The sequence below is a fragment of the Mesoplodon mirus genome, assembly GCF_964341445.2.
Source record: "Mesoplodon mirus genome assembly, chromosome: 8".
NCBI lineage: Eukaryota > Metazoa > Chordata > Mammalia > Artiodactyla > Ziphiidae > Mesoplodon > Mesoplodon mirus.
Window position 1 is genome coordinate 15,288,551 of NC_138984.1, and position 17,393 is coordinate 15,305,943.

The following is a 17,393-nucleotide window of genomic DNA, read 5'->3' on the forward strand; positions in this document are numbered from 1 at the left end:
AAGCTTCATATGAAGTAGTGTTAAGTCCTCAAGTTTCTTTGAAATTATTAACATTTAATGGGAGTGAAAAAGAAAATGCATATTTTCTTGCCACAATTTGGTTAGAATTTTGAAACCTGGAAGAAATGGACAAATTCTTAGAAAAGCACAACCTTCCGAGACTGAACCAGGAATAAATAGAAAATATAAACAGACCAATCAAAAGCACTGAAATTGAAACTGTGCTTAAAAATCTTCCAACAAACAAAAGTCCAGGACCAGATGTCTTCACAGGCAAGTTCTATCAAATATTTAGAGAACAGCTAACACATACTCTTCTCAAAATCTTCCAAAATATAGCAGAGGAAGGAACACTCCCAAACTCACTCTACGAGGCCACCATCACCCTGACACCAAAACCAAAGATGTTACAAAAAAAAGAAAACTACAGGTCAATATCTCTGATGAACATAGATGCAAAAATCCTCAAAAAATACTAGCAAACAGAATCCAGCAGCACATTAAAAGGATCATACACCATGATCAAGTGGGGTTTATTACAAGAACGTAAGGATTCTTCAATATATGCAAATCAATCAATGTGATACACCATATTAACAAACTGAAGAAGAAAAACCATATGATCATCTCAATAGATGCAGAAAAAGCTTCTGACAAAATTCAACACCCATTTATGATAAAAACTCTCCAGAAAGTAAGCATAGAGGAAACTTACCTCAACACAATAAAGACCATATATATCCACAGACAACATCATTTTCAAAGGTGAAAAACTGAAATCATTTCCACTAAGATCAGGAAGAAGACAAGGTTGTCCACTCTCACCAATATTATTCAACATAGTTTTGGAAGTTTTAGCCACAGCAATCAGAGAAGAAGAAGAAATTAAAGGAATCCAAATCAGAAAAGAAGAAGTAAAGCTGTCACTGTTTTCACATAACATGATACTATACATAGAGAATCTTAAAGATACTACCAGAAAACTACTGGAACTAATCAATGAACTTGGTAAAGTAGCAGGGTACAAAATTAATGAACAGAAATCTCTTGCATTCCTATAAACTAATGATGAAAAATCTGAAAGAGAAGTTAAGGAAGCACTCCCATTTACCATTGCAACAAAAAGAATAAAATACCTAGGAATAAACCTACCTAAGGAGACAAAAGACCTGTATGCAGAAAACTATAAGACACTGATGAAATAAATTAAAGATGATACAAACAGATGGAGAGATATACCATGTGGTTGGACTGGAGAATCAACATTGTGAAAATGACTATACTACCCAAAGCAATCTACAGATTCAATGCAATCCCTATCAAACTACCACTGGCATTTTTCACAGAACTAGAACAAAAAATTTCACAGTTTGTATGGAAACACAAAAGACCCCAAATAGCCAAAGCAATCTTGAGAAAGAAAAACAGAGCTGGAGGAATCAGGCTCCCTGACTTCAGACTACACTACAAAGCTACAGTAATCAAGACAGTATGGTACTGGCACAAAAACAGAAATATAGATCGACAGAGCAGGATAGAAAGCCCAGAGATAAACCCACACACATATGGTCACCTTATTTTTGATAAAGGAGGCAAGAATATATAATGGAGTAAAGACAGCCTCTTCAATATGTGGTGCTGGGAAAACTGGACAGCTACATGTAAAAGAATGAAATTAGAAAACTCCCTAACACCGTACACAAAAATAAACTGAAAATGGATTAAAGACCTAAATGTAAGGCCAGACACTATCAAACTCTTAGAGGAAAACATAGGCAGACACTCTATGACATAAATCACAGCAAGATCCTTTTTGACCCACCTCCTAGAGAAATGGAAATAAAAACAAAAATAAACAAATGGGACTTAATGAAACTTAAAAGCCTTTGTACAGTAAAGGAAACTATAAGTAAGAAGAAAAGACAACCTTCAGAATGGGAGAAAATATTTGCAAATGAAGCAACTGACAAAGGGGTAATCTCCACAATATACAAGCAGCTCATGCAACTCAATATCTAAAAACCAAACAACCCAATCCAAAAATGGGCAGATGACCTAAATAGACATTTCTCCAAAGACATACAGATTGCCAACAAACACATGAAAGGATCCTCAATATCACTAATCATTGGAGAAATGCAAATCAAAACTACAATGAGATATCACCTCACACCAGCCAGAATGGCCATCATCAAAAACTCTTCAAACAATAAATGGAGAGGATGTGGAGAAAAGGGAACCCTCTTGCACTGTTGTTGGGAATGTAAATTGATACGGTCCGGTCACTATGGAGAACAGTATGGAGGTTTCTTAAACAACTAAAAATAGAACTACCATATGACCCAGCAATCCCACTACTGGGCATATACGCTGAGAAAACCATAACTCAAAAAGAGTCATGTACCACAATGTTCATTGAAGCACTATTTACAATAGCCAGGACATGGCAACAACCTAAGTGTCCATCAACAGATGAATGGGTAAAGAAGATGTGGCACATATATACAATGGAATATTACTCAGCCATAAAAAGAAATGATACTGAGTTATTTGTAGCGAGGTGGACGGACCAAAAGCTGTCATACAGAGTGAAGTAAGTCAGAAAGAGAAAAACAAATATTGTATGCTAACACATATATATGGAATCTAAAAAAATAAAAAAGTTCTGAAGAACCTATGGGCAGGACAGGAATAAAGACTCAGACATAGAGAACGGACTTGAGGACAGGGGGAGGGGAACGGGTAAGCTGAGAGGAAGTGAGAGAGTGGCATGGACATATATCCACTACCAAATGTAAAATAGATAGCTAGTGGGAAGCAGCTGCATTGCCCGGAGAGATCAGCTCGGTGCTTTGTGACCACCTAGAGGGATGGGATAGGGAGTGTCAGAAGGAGATGCGAGAGGGAGGGGATATGGGGATATATGTATATGTATAGCTGATTCACTTTGTTATACAGCAGCAACTAACACAACAATGTAAAGCAATTATACTCCAATAAAGATGTTAAAAAAAAAGAAACTTGGGAAGAATATAAAAAGATATCTACAATACATTTGAAATTCATGGACAATAAGTGCTAGAAAAGAACTCTGAGGAAAGAGAAATAATTGAAGGCTAATGGGACTTGCAAAGGTGGATAGATCTAGATTTTAAAAGACAGATAGCATGAAGTCAGAGAAAATTAAAGGATAGTAGAATGAAAGCATGAAGGTGGAAATGCACATAGCAGGTTCAGGGACAATGAGAAATCAGACTGTCTACAGCAGTGAGTTTGGGGAAAGAAAAGGCATTAGGACAGTATTGGACAAAAGACTGGGTTGAAACCTGTTATTCAAGCACAAGATGTCTAAATTTTATCTATAGGGCTAGGGAGATCCTAAAGACTTTCAGCCTTGTTTAGTGGTAGAAAGAATAAAATAATCAGATGTTTTATTTTAAAAAGTTGATATATCTGACAAATGAGGAAAATCTGGAGTTAAATAGCCTATGTAAGTGTCCTCAATACTTAAGCTCATGGTGATAAGCATGTTTTAATGGAAGGTATAGACATGAAAATGAATTGGTGAATGAGTAGCAGCTTGAGGAAGAAAACTGCTTGGAATACTCTGGGTGAACAAAGCAAATTCAAGAAGAAAAAAATTTTCAATGAGCCCATGGTTTAGAGCCTGTAAGGCTGAGAGATTAAGAACACCACTGACAGAAGAAAAGAAAGAGAGAGAGGAAAACTGATGGAGAATAGAGAAAGTTTATTTTTAGATACAGTTAATGACAAAGCACTCAAATGCAAATGCCCACCAGACACACAGGTCTGTGGGAACAGATGTCAAGAGAGGTTGGGATTAGAGATGTCATTCTTAGAGAGCAGGAGGAATAGATGCTATGGAGAGGGGGGAGAAGGTCAGTCTCTGAGTAGGGGGAAAACCATGGAATAACCAAGAGGAGAAAGTACAAGCTTGAAATGTGCTGAGAAATCAAGGCTGAGGGTCCTCAGTTGAGCCATCCATATGTCTGGTATGCTTTGCAAAAACAGCTTTAATAGGGGGTGTAGCCGTCAGAGCAAAACAGGGAGGAATGGGGTGATGGAGGGAGGGCAGAGGGGAGCTGACATCTCCTCTGGCTCCCAGCCTTGTAAAAAATTTTAATGTCATTGAAGTAAAAGAAATAGAGCAAAGATCAGACCTGCTACATTTTAACTGGGTCAGCTTAATTGCCAACAAAAACTTTAAAAGCAAATGAAAGCTGCATAAGAGAATAGTGGTGAAGTTGAGTCACAAATGGAGAATCCTAGAGAGATGGAAAGGTCTTTTTATCTTTTCTTTTGGCTGTTCTGATTATTTTTTTAGATACAGCATATGTGGATTGATTTGAATAGTCATCTGTAAGCCCACTATGTTAAAATGATTTTTTAATTCCTTTAGAATAATATTCAATTACTGATAAATTCTCAAACAGGTTATAAAGAAGCTATAGAGAGCGTGTCTGATTTTTTGTGATGTATTAAAAGTAAGTATTAACAAACAAGTCTCATGGTACAGTCTGAGCTGCCCTTTCATTCAATAAATAATTACTGAGAGCTTGCTGTGTACCAGGCACTGGGGTTATAATACTGCACTACTGAATAAAACACAGCTCCTACTCTAGTGAGATTTGGACTCAAGGCAGGGATGGAGGCAGCTGTGGATAAATAACAACAAACAATAAACAAATAACATGCCAAGACATGATTACTACTATGAAAAAGATGGAGTGAAGGAGACAGAGAGTGAAAGGGGCTATTTTTATAGAAGAATCAGAGAAAGCCTCAGGTGACATTTCAGCAAAGACAGGAGGAGAGTGAAGAGGTGGGCAAACCAAGCAAATCATTCCAGGCAGAAGACATATCTGGTACAAAAGCCCTGAGATGATGAGCAGAGACACCAGTGTAGCTGTATGTGTGGGAATCAGGGCAGAGGTGGGGTCAGGGGAATGGTAGAGAAGGAGCTGAGTGACACTGAGAGGTGGCAGATCATGGGGAAGTTGGCAGAATCTTTGGATTTAACCCTCAGTGAGACAGACATCCAACCCATAAAGAATTTTGAGTGGAGGAGTGGCTTGACTCAACTTTAAAAGGATAACCCTGGCTGCTACATGAAGAATCCACTCTGTAAAAGGGAGGGCCAAAGGTGGAACTAGGAAGACCAACTAGCAGGCTGCTGCTGAGATGGGCAAAGGATGAAGGTGTCCTGGACCAGGGCTATAGTAGTGGTGGTGGTGAGAAGTAGTTGAATTTCAGTTATAGTTGGAAGGTAAAACCAACAGGATTAGCTAAAAAACTGGATTTTAAATGTGAGATAAAAAGGCAAGTCATGGATGCCTTCAACATTTTGAGAATGGAGTTGTCATTGACTTGAATTTGGAAGACAGGAATAACAGGTTTTGGAAGAGGTCGTGTATTAGTTTCCTGTGACAACCATAACAAATTGTCACAAACTAGGTGTCTTTTAAAACATCAGAACTTTATTCTTTCACACCTTTGGGAGCCAGAAGTCTGAAATCGAAGCATTGGTAGGGCCACATTCCCTCCAAAGACTCTAGGGGAAAATACATCTTGGCTTCTTCCAGCTTCTGATGGCTCCTGATGGTCCTTGACTTGTGGCAGCACAATTCTGATGTCTTCTCTCATCTTCCCATGGCCTTTTTCCTTGTGTCTCTGTATTCTTCTTTTCTGTCTCCAAGGACATTTGTCATTGGCTGCAGGGCCCACCCTAATCCAGGGTGATCTCGTCTTGAAGTCTTTACCTTAAATATATTTTCAAAGTCTTTTATTTCAAATGAGGTCACTTTCTGAGATGCTAGATAGATGTAACTTTAGGGGAAACATCATTAAACTCCTACAGGTAGGAAACAAAGAGTTCTACTTGGGCATGCAGCATTTAAGATACTCTTAGTCTAGTAGAGATGCCAGGTGGGCTGTTGAATTTCATTTCCAGTTCAAGAGAAATGTCTAGAATGGGAAAAAATATTAGGAGTCACCAGCGTATAAGGGGTATGTTTCTTTTATGATAGTTACCAAAATATCTAAAACATCTATTTTTCAGACTGAAACATAAGTGAGAAATCCATTTTTCTAACTTCTCAATATAAAAATATTTTCTTAGAAAGGGCCTGAAGAATAGAAGCAAAGCAAGTTCATAATAAATAAGATACACAATATTTAAAAACCCCTGTACTTGAGGATAACACTTTGTGAAACTAGAATCTTTGTCTTTTCTGGAGCCATTAAACAAGGAAAAGGACAATGTAAAATCAGCAGTGTACACACTCTTGTGCCAAGAATTGCATATTACATAGCACAATAAATTCTCTGATATTCCACTGCCATAAAGTTTTGTTCTAGATTCATATTGTTCACATTTTATCTCCTGTACACTGATCTCTAAAGAGAAACAAATTAAAGCTGAGAGAGTCTCAAATCTCAGCCCTTCAGGCATGAAAATTGTCTCTACTAGGAATATCTAAGAAGTTGAAAAACAAGACCTCTCTTCAATAGGAAAACAGTCACAGAATAAAAGAGGAAAAACAAATTTTTATGAGAAGTAAAATAAACACAATTATTATCAGCTTGAAGTATAACATGCTGAATTTTGCAAAATGTGAAACATTTATAATGTTATTCATAAAAATACTTTAAAATATATTCTATGCTATTATATAAGGTTTAGAATAACTCCACTTGACCTAACATAGAAATAACCAGTAAACTCTTTCAACTAGTCTTGTCAACTATTCTGATTAATAGAATAATCTGTTTTCTTATAATGTTACTATGGAAATCATTCATGAGTTTACATTTCAAAGTATCTGAATAGAATAAAGACAGACAACACTAAAGCTTAGGCTGAGTGTAATTTGACTTTCTTTAGTAATGTTTCATTCCTTTAGTATCTTATAGTGGTTCAAGTGGTACCACCGTGAATATGTTATTGCATTAATAAAATATGGAAACAGATAATGATTATAATTCAGAGGATGCCAACCCAACAGAGCTTTCTGCATATTGTGTAAGATACACATCATGATCTTAAAATGAATCCTCTCACTGAAAGAGGTTTGCTTTTTGTTTTCGTTTTTGTTTCTTTCCTAAAACAGATTCTAGAAAGAGCAGATGACTACTTCCCATGCTTCTTTAGCCTAACGCCAACTCCAACCCATCCACCTCTCCTGCAGGAGCCAACAAATAGATGGGGTCTAAGGGTACCAGTAATAGAGCTATTGCAGGAGTCTTTCCTTTGTGGGCTAGGTGGGAACCTGATGGAAGAAAGTGAAGAGACTCCAAGGATCTGAATGCCATGGTATTTAAAGAACTTGGCTCCAGAAGATCCCTGTACTCTGCAGAAGAGGTGAACATTCACAGGATAAGGGTACCAGGTCTTTCTATCTATTAAAAAACCGGTCTGAATTTCTATATTCCCAGTAGTGAGAAAGGGAGAGGAGTCTGGGAAACAGAGAAAATAGGCTCTCTTTGGTGCCTCTACAGGGACAGCTGGCTGCCACTCTAGAGACATCTCTTTTCTTACACATGATACATGGAGTCTTTTTAATTAGAAGTGAACCTGGATGACCAAGTAAGAGTAATTCACATAAGGGAGGTTGGCAGCTGTGAAGAAGAACAAAGTGAATGCCTGGATTTGACCCTAAAGAAACAGAGTTGCTGGTGGAGGCAGAAAATAACTTGAATAACAACATAATAAGAATGCTCAATGCAAATCAAGATAAGAAAAAGAGGTTTTCTGGAATAAAAAAAAACAAAAAAATACGATTTTGAAATTTGGAATTTAAAAAAAAAATTAGTAAATAAATTAAGGTAGATGGTAACTGTTAAGATCTGAATTATTTTTTCTCAAAAATCAGTAATCCCATTACTGGGCATATACCCTGAGAAAACCATAATTCAAAAAGAGACATGTACCACAATGTTCATTACAGCACTATTTACAATAGCCAAGACATGGAAGCAGCCTAAGTGTCCATCGACAGATGAATGGATAAAGAAGATGTGGCACATGTATACCATGGAATATTACTCAGTGATAAGAAGAAACAAAATTGAATTACTTATAGTGAGGTAGATGGACCTAGAGTCTGTCATACAGAGTGAAGTAAGTCAGAAAAAGAAAAAAAAATTCATATGCTAACACACATATATGGAATCTAAAAAAAAAAAAAGTTCTGATGAACTAATTCAGGCAGGACAGGAATAAAGATGCAGACATAGAGAATGGACTTGAGGACACGGGGAGGGGAAAGGGTAAGGTGGGACGAAGTGAGAGAGTAGCATTGACATATATACATTACCAAATGTAAAATCGATAGGTAGTGGGAAACAGCTGCACAACACAGGAAGATCAACTCAGTGCTTTGTGATCACCTAGAGGGGTGGGATTGGGACAGTGGGAGGGAGAAGCAAGAGGGAGGGGATATGGGGATATATGTATACGTATAGCTGATTCACTTTGTTATACAGCAGAAACTAACACACCATTGTAAAGCAATTATACTCCAATAAAGATGTTAAACAGAAAATCAGGTGGGGTATAACTCTGGGGACAATAAAATATCAACATTTCTGGGAGGGTGGGAAGATAAACAAGCATAGCACAGAGGATTTTTAGGGCAATGCAAATATGCTGTATAACTTTATAATTATGGATATATGCCATTATACAGTGGTCTGACCCATAGAATGTATAACACCAAGAGAAAACCAACCGTAGGGTAAACTATGGGCTTTGGGTGATTATGATGCATCAGTGTAGGTTCATCCTTGCTTACAAAATATAACGTTCTGAAGAGTGACGCTGGTAATGGGGAAGGCTCTTCCCATGGGAGGCAAGGCAGTGGGTATGGTGGAAATATGTGTACCGTCCTCTCAATTTTGTTTTAAACCTAAAATTGCTTTCAAAAACTGTCTGTAAAAAAATCAAATGAAAGAAAGACACAGGTAGAAATAATTACGGAAGATTTAAGAGAACTGAAGGAGAGATCCAAGACACCTAAGCAACACAAATATCAGAAGGAGAAAAAGAAACAGAGGAAGCACAATAATTAAGAATATAAGCACATTCTCACATCTGAAGAAAGACACAATTTCTTTCATTTTCTCATACATGAAATGATCCTGGTCTTCAGCACAACTTGAAGGTTTTAAAACAGGAGCTCTTAAATGGAAACTAGCAGTGCAGGTGCTAAGTTCTGGACATACATTAATTATTTATGGGACACGGTGGAGCCATCTTCCACAGAGGTAGCTCATACACAATACACAGACCACATGTACAATTCCTAAAACTTCTGGGAAATTAAGAATTCTACATAGATAACCTGCTTCTGAGCAACTCTGTATGGAATTCTTTATCTGGATATGGTCTCAGATGGCTGGAAAGTTGCCCACTCTCTGATTCACCAAAAAATTAAAAATTTTTAAAACCTCAAAAATCAAGGCAGTGATTTTAGTTCTGAGTTAACCTCTAAGGAGGCTATGGCCAATATTCTTCCCCCAAGAAACTACTGAAGTCAGGATGTTGATAATATGGATTCATTAGATTTGGTGAAAATCCAAGGGCACCTGACCTGAAGATCAGAAAGAAGCCCAGGCCCCATCCTAACAATGACCTCAAAGTTTCTCAATGGTCCAAAAAAGGCAAAGCCAACGAGAGCCAACTTCTTATAAGGATTCTGCAGTATTAAGTTAGCCAAATTTGAAAGAAAAAGTGTGGTATTCACTTTCAAAGTTTATGAAGTTCTCTGTGTTCACTCTTCCAGTGTTTGGGTACTACACAGCTGCAACTGATTATGATGTTAAATTTATAAAAGCAATGTATTTTAGCTATTTTGTATTGTTTACAGCACATATGTCTTACCTAATATAGATTTTTAAAAATAAACTTGTTGAAATACATAGAGAAAATAGAGTTTATCTTTTTTTAAAAAACATTTTAAAGTATATTAAGTTTGACCTGGTTACATCTAAAAAAACCTTAGTGTATTGGTGCTGCATAAAGATTCAACAAGTGGATTATTTTTCTTGAGTGAACACTGCTCTGGTTTTTGAGGGAGTGTTTCTTTTCTCTGTGTTCTGTATTACAGTGGAAAGAGACTTTTTCAAGATAAACAGGGTTTCATGAAACTTTCCATCTATGGAAAGAAAAAGACTTCCAAAATGCTTTTGGAAACTAATGTTATGGAAACTAAACCACATGTTTCAACAAAATAAATCTTTACTAACCCTTTAAACAGGAAGAAAATATAGACATTTTTAAAAGTTAAAAACTGCCCTATGAATCAGAGCTTAGAATTAGGACTAGTTAAAGTTTCCCAGACCTAGTGAATTTTTCAGCAAAATTAGTGTTTCCTTACCTGGTTTTGAAAGGCAACTATTCCAGATTACCTCTATACTTTTCCTTGTCACCCAAGGAAAACATTCCAAAGCTCCACTTTCAGTCAAACTAAGTATACTAGAGACCACGGTAGTTTCTTCTGAATCCCCAGGGAGGCACCCCACGACACAATTCAGCACTAAAGCTGCAGAATTCATGATGGAGAATCTGGGGGCCAGGAATCTTATCACCATGGCTGGACTACAAGTAAGAAAGCCCTCTCCAACTCCCCAATTTATTTTTGGAGGAAATACTTATCATCAAAATTTCACTTCTGTTTTAACTTTTTTTTAAAAAATTACAACATTTAAACCACTCCTTTCAGAAGACTTGAAAATACTTAAAAGCACAAAGAAGAAAATGTATATGATTTATAATCCTATTCTCCAAAGACAATCACTTTTAACATGTTACTAATATATACCTCTAGTATTTTTATACAGACTTCTACAGTTTTATTAACAAAATTGAGTTCACACTGTATATATTGTCCTATAATCTTGTTTTTCTTATTTGGCAATAAATCTTAAACATTCTTCCATGTCATTAATTTTTCAAGAACACAGCATTGTAATTTCCTATAAGAACTTAAAGGAGCATAATTTTTGGCTAAATTTTTAAAGCAACTCTCTACAGAACGTATTTTTAAGCAACTCTTTATTTTGCTATTATAAATAAGACTAAAATGAACATCCTTATAGGTACATTTCATGGTATATTTATGAATAACTCTTTGTTATTTGACAAAACCACTTCCCCTTTCAGTCCCTCTACATGGTCTTCACATCACACATTCCGCAGTTTCTTTGATGTTCATGCCATCAGATTGTACCACACCACTGTCAGTCAGGACTCTTAGCTGAAAGAGAGGGAGTAAATTCTGGCTAACTTATGCCAAAAAGTGAACTTACAGGTAGTTTACAGAACCCCTAGGAATACTAGAGGATTCACGGGAGGCACAATTCTGGCCCCATGAACCTACTTCTGTCCCCACTGCTATACAGATAATCCACAGCTTCCACCGTGGTCTCACTGAGACTGGATACTGGAGACTGGATAATGGTGCTGCTGGAGACCAAAAGGAGCTGCTGCCATCATAATTTCTAGAATGGATGCAGCAGTCCCACATTTCTTCATTTCCCCAACCTATACTGCAAACTCTAGCAGGTGTGTCTGATTATCAGAGCACAGGCTATGGTGTCATATTCATAGCCATGGTGTATCTTGGAAATAGACCTACCTTATAAGGTCAGAGAACCCTCAGGAAAACAAGGGGCTCATATTTCACACAGTCTTCTTTTCCATTTCTTTTCCTGTCAGTAGTTTGATGTTATCAGCATCCATGCTGATCTAACACCTTGACTTCTAGGTTTCCTGGTCTTCTAACTTCCAAAGATCTATTCCTTCACCTCACCTTAGCCACGATCTCTGTAGTCATCTCCTTGACCTTGTCATTATTGTTATCTGCACCATCCCTGAAATCTTGACTTCAAGTACCATGACCACAATTTCCTGTTTTTATCTGCCCTAGTATAACCATTCCACCTGTTCTTTAACTCTCTTCAAGTCCTCTGACTCATTCATTATGTCATGTACCAGTTATCTGATGCTGCATAACAAATCACTTCAAAATTTAATGGCTTAAAACAGGAAAGGTTTGTCATGTCATAGCTTCTGTGAGTAAGGAACCTGGACATGGCTTAGCTGGGACCTCCAGGTTAGGGTTTTTCACAAAGGCTTCAATCAAGAGGTTGGTCACAGCCGTGGTCTCATCTAAAGGCTTGACTGGTGGAGGATCTTCTTCTAAATTGTTGGCAGGATTCACTTCCTTGAAGGCTGTTGGAATGAGGACCTCAGTTTCTCACTGGTTGTTGGTGAGAGGCCAGTCTAAGTTCCTGGCCATGTGGACCTCTCCATAGGGCATCTCACAACAGGGCAGCTTACTTTATCAGAGCAGGAAAATGAGAAGAGAGATGATACTACTAAGATAGAAACCACAGTCTTCTGTAACCTAATCTCAGAAATGACTCAATCTTCTTAGCTATACTCTATCTACAGGGAGAAGGTCCCTAGGTTCAGTCTACACACAAGGTAAGGGAATTGCACAAGGGTGTAAATACCAGGAAGTTTGTATAATTAGAAGCCATTACAGAAGGTGCTTACCACATACAATCATCAGCCATTTCTTCTGAGGCTTCACACAGATAAGATTGCACTGCTCCATCTTTCTTGTCATTGCCTGCCCTTTTCTTCTAGTACTGGCATGCTAAGGAAAGCCCCAATCCTGTTTAGACCCACCTATATATCTGTGATGCACCCAAGTAGCTGATCATTGGTGAGAAAATTACACAACAGTGCTGTTATTCCTTATAGTTTATGATCATAAACCTGAAAAGATCAACCAACACAGTCCAACAATCATATTATACTGCTTTAATTCATTTACTTTCTCACTCACTCAAACTATTTTACATCTTACGCTCCCTTCTCCAACACCTGCACTCTGTCCAACCATCTCACTCACAGCCAATAGCCTTGCCTCATACTCTATTGATTTAAAGAAAAAAAAAAAAAAGCAGTGCCTTCATCTTCCCACCAGCGAAATTCATCATCTCACATCTTTTCTCATAATTTCTCCTGTTACATCGAACAAAATGTCACTGCTCTCAACAATGGCCCACACTTCCAGTAATGCTCAGAATACCATCTTTCTCCACATTTCCAAAAATTCACCGTCTGTAATTACTCCTTCTCTCTCTTATATCTTCAATGGCTGCCCCACTACTGAATCATTACTATCAACATAAAAATTGGCTGCTTGCTTAGTCAGTTTAGTTTGCTATAACAAATTACCATAGATTGGTGGCTTAAACAGCAAACATTTCTCACAGTTTGGGAGGCTGGGAAGTTCAAGATCAAGGTGCTAGCAGATTCAATGTCTGGTTAGAGCCCTCTTCATTGTTCATTGATGGCCCTCTTCTCTCTGTATCTTCACATGGTGGAAGAGATGATGGAGATCTCTGTGGTCTCTTACAAAAGCACTAATCCCAACTATGAGGGCTTGGCCTTATGACCTAATCACCTTCCAAAGGCCCTACCTCAAGATACCATCACATTAGGGATTAGGTTTCAACATACGAATGTTGAGTGCTCAACACAAACATTTAGTCTATAGAACCAATTAACTCAAAAAAATAAAACCTGTCTCCAAGGATCTGACCCTGTCACTTTCTTTTCTTCTATCTACATATTATACATTTCTTTGTAGATATGTAAAAAAGAGATATTTTGTTAATATCTTTAACATTTATATAGCAATGATTTCCAACTTTTTATCTTCGGGCCTGGTTTCTTCCTATAATTCTTGTGTCATATATTCAACTGTCTCTTCAATGCATGTATGTCTAATAGGCATCGCAAATGTAACAGGGCCAAAGTAAAATTCTTAAGACCCTCCCTGCTGCCCCTGCAACCCACTCTTCTGGAATTGCCAGCATACAGCTGCTCAAGTTAAATATTTAAGTGTTGTCCTAAATTCTTTTAAGTTTCCTCATGTCAAATCCATCAGCATGTCATGTCTACCCAACTTTGAAATATAACCTGTATCCATTTTTCCTCTATTTTCATCACCCCCCACACTTGTCTAGGTCATCATCACCTCTCCACTCGACTCTGTAATAGCTTCGTAATTGGTGTCTCTACTGCCTCTCTTGCTCCCTGTATAATGCATTCTTCACACCAACATGAAAAATAGGACTTTAAAAGTGAAAGCCAGGGCCTCCCTGGTGGCGCAGTGGTTGAGAGTCCGCCTGCCGATGCAGGGGATACGGGTTCGTGCCCCGGTCTGGGAGGATCCCATATGCCGCGGAGCGGCTGGGCCCGTGAGCCATGGCCGCTGGGCCTGCGCATCCGGAGCCTGTGCTCCGCAATGGGGGAGGCCACAACAGTGAGAGGCCCGCATACCGCAAAAAAAAAAAAAAAAAGTGAAAGCCAGATAATGTCATTTCCATGTTTAAAAATACCAATGGGGCTTCCCTGGTGGCACAGTGGTTGGGGACGCGGGTTCGTGTCCTGGTCTGGGAAGATCCCACATGCCGTGGAGCGGCTGGGCCCATGAGCCATGGCCGCTGAGCCTGCACGTCCAGAGCCTGTGCTCCGCAACGGGAGAGGCCACAACAGTGAGAGGCCCACATACCGCAAAAAAAAAAAAAAAAAAAAAATTACCAATGGTTTTCTAATGTATTTGTAATAAACTTCAGGCTTCTGACCCTGGTTAATAAAGCCTTACATGATCCGGGCCCTACCTACCTCCCCACACTCATTTAACGATGCTCTTCTCCTTGTTCACCACACGTTGACCATTCTTATTCCTACATTTGAGCCGTTTTATTAGCTGTTGCTTCTCCTGAAATGCTCCTTCCATATGTGCAAAAGGCCAGTGCCCTCTGTTCATTCAGATCTCTGCTTTCAGCTGAGGCATTTTGGATGTGATCTCATCCAAAAGGATTCCCTGATATATCCCATATAAAGTAGCCTCTTAGCAGCCCCTTCCAACCAAACTATTTACATTACTGCATAGCATGGATCATTATCTGATTTTTTTTCTTTTTTGCTGATTTATTTTGCCTTATTTTTTGTCCTTAGAATATAAGCACCATGAGAGGAAGCCCTTGCTTGTCTTGCTTACCATTCTGTCCCCAGTGCCCAGAGCAGTGTCTGGCACAGAAAAAGGATTCAATAAATATCTACTGAATAAATGATCATCTTTGCAAGAGACTTTCTCAAGAAAGAGAATTACAAGGTCAAATAATACAATAATGCCTCTTTAGAAACCTTTATTTCAGAGAATCTGGTCACTTTCAGCAAACCAGAACTTTGTCTGAACTTCCAACTGCAGTGTTGGGCAACACAAAGCAGGAAGATGATGATGCCTGTCCCTGACACACAAAATATACCATGGCATCCCATTACCTGAGCATAAGCTCTTTCACTTCTAATCCCAAAACCTAACTTTTGTCTAGATTGATGGGACCCAAAACACTTGCTTTAAAATGTCTAGAGAAGATTCCTTCCATCTTGCTCTTCAGTATCCTTTTCCATGGCCCTTCAGTTCCTGCATTAAACTCAACGCTTTGCTCCCTCATAAGCACAGAATATGAAAGTAAACATAAGAAATGAGAAGTACCCGTACATTTTTTTTTTAATTTTGAAAGGAAAGGAGAAAAATTCTACCACATTCTTTCATTCATTCCCCTAACATTTTTGAGAACCTACTCTGTGTCAGGCACTGGTCTATAACTTGACAGTGAAGGAAACTGGATTTTGACAACTCATGCCTTTTCGACTTAAATTATGTAGTTCCTTCCAACAGAAAAGGACTTCCTCTTCCCATAGTTGATAACACTTGTCCTACTGAGTGAACAAGACCTAAAGCTGTCATTGACTCCCTACTTTACTCATTAGACACGCACTGTGGGTTAAGAAATGAGAACGAAAGATTTAATTACTTTAAAAGGGCTTTTGTTTTATTTCCTGAGGACAAGGATACTTCTCATACTCTACTATATTCTGTACAGCACAGCCTAGTGTCATGTGGAGTCGCTTAACCCATTTGTGCTGAATTGTTAGATGCATATTTTAAAAACACATTAGTGTAGTTATTAGGAGTATATCTCTTCAAATTGATGGTGTCTTACACTATAAATTGTGTTTTTCCTTTCTTAGTGGCACATGAAAGAAATAGTGCATCTTACAACCAATAATGTCTTAGATTCAACAAAATGCTATAATAATGCTGAGTGATTTGCATTTCAAAAGTATAACCCAGATGCTAATAGAGTGAGTAGATGATATCCTTGGGGTAAGGAGAAGGAAAGTGTGCATGAGACATCTCTCTCGGTATGGTTAGTTCTGCTCTCTGCACCTGAATGTGGACATAAAGTATTCCAACAGGCTTCCTTAGCTTTTCTGCTTTCTTCTGTGAAACAACACATCTGTATGAGTCCAAGCTCTGGATCAATACTAGCACCATGACCTTAGAAAGTTTTTTAACTTTATCGTTCTTTTTTTTCCCCCCTGTTATATAAATTATGGAAACTCCTTCACAGAGTTGTACTTAAAGTTAAATGAGTTAAACCATGTAAAGTACTTTGAACAGTTCCTGGCAGAGGAAACCATCAATAAGTATTTTTTCCTCCCTTTTTCTTTCTGGAGCAAATCAAGTTCTTCCCTCACCTTTTCCACTTCCCAGGACCCTTGGAAATAGAAGATATACTGGGAGGAACCATCTTTTCCACACCACAGAGTGGGAAGGCTGGGCTCCAAAGTCAGAAAAACTGTATCCTGGTAAAGGCTCTAGTGTAGGGTTTCTCATCCTTGTCAATATTGACATTTGGGGCCAGTTAATTTTTTGCTGTGGGGGGGACTATCTTGACATTGCAGAATTTTTAGCAACATTCCTGGCCTCTACCCACAAGATGCCAGTAGCACCACCCCTGAAGCTGTGACAATCAACTATGTCTCCATAATTCCCAAATGTCTCTTGGGAGCAAAATTGCTCCCTTCCCCCATTGGCAACCACTGAGCTGGTGTTTGCCAGCTGGTCACTTGGGCATTTTCCCTATCTTTAGAATAAGAATAATGGGGACTTCCCTGGTGGTGCAGTGGTTGAGAATCCGCCTGCCAATGCAGGGGATACAGGTTCGGGCCCTGGTCTGGGAAGATCCCACTTGCCTTGGAGCAACTAAGCCCGTGCACCCCAACTACTGAGCCTGCGCTCTAGAGCCTGTGAGCCACAACTACTGAGTCTGCGAGCCACAACTACAGAAGCCCATGCACCTACAGCCCATGCCCTGCAACAAGAGAAGACACCGTAATGAGAAGCCTGTGCACCACAACAAAGAGTAGCACCCGCTTGCCACAACTAGAGAAAGCCCGCGCACAGCAACGAAGACCCAACACAGCCATAAAATAAAAA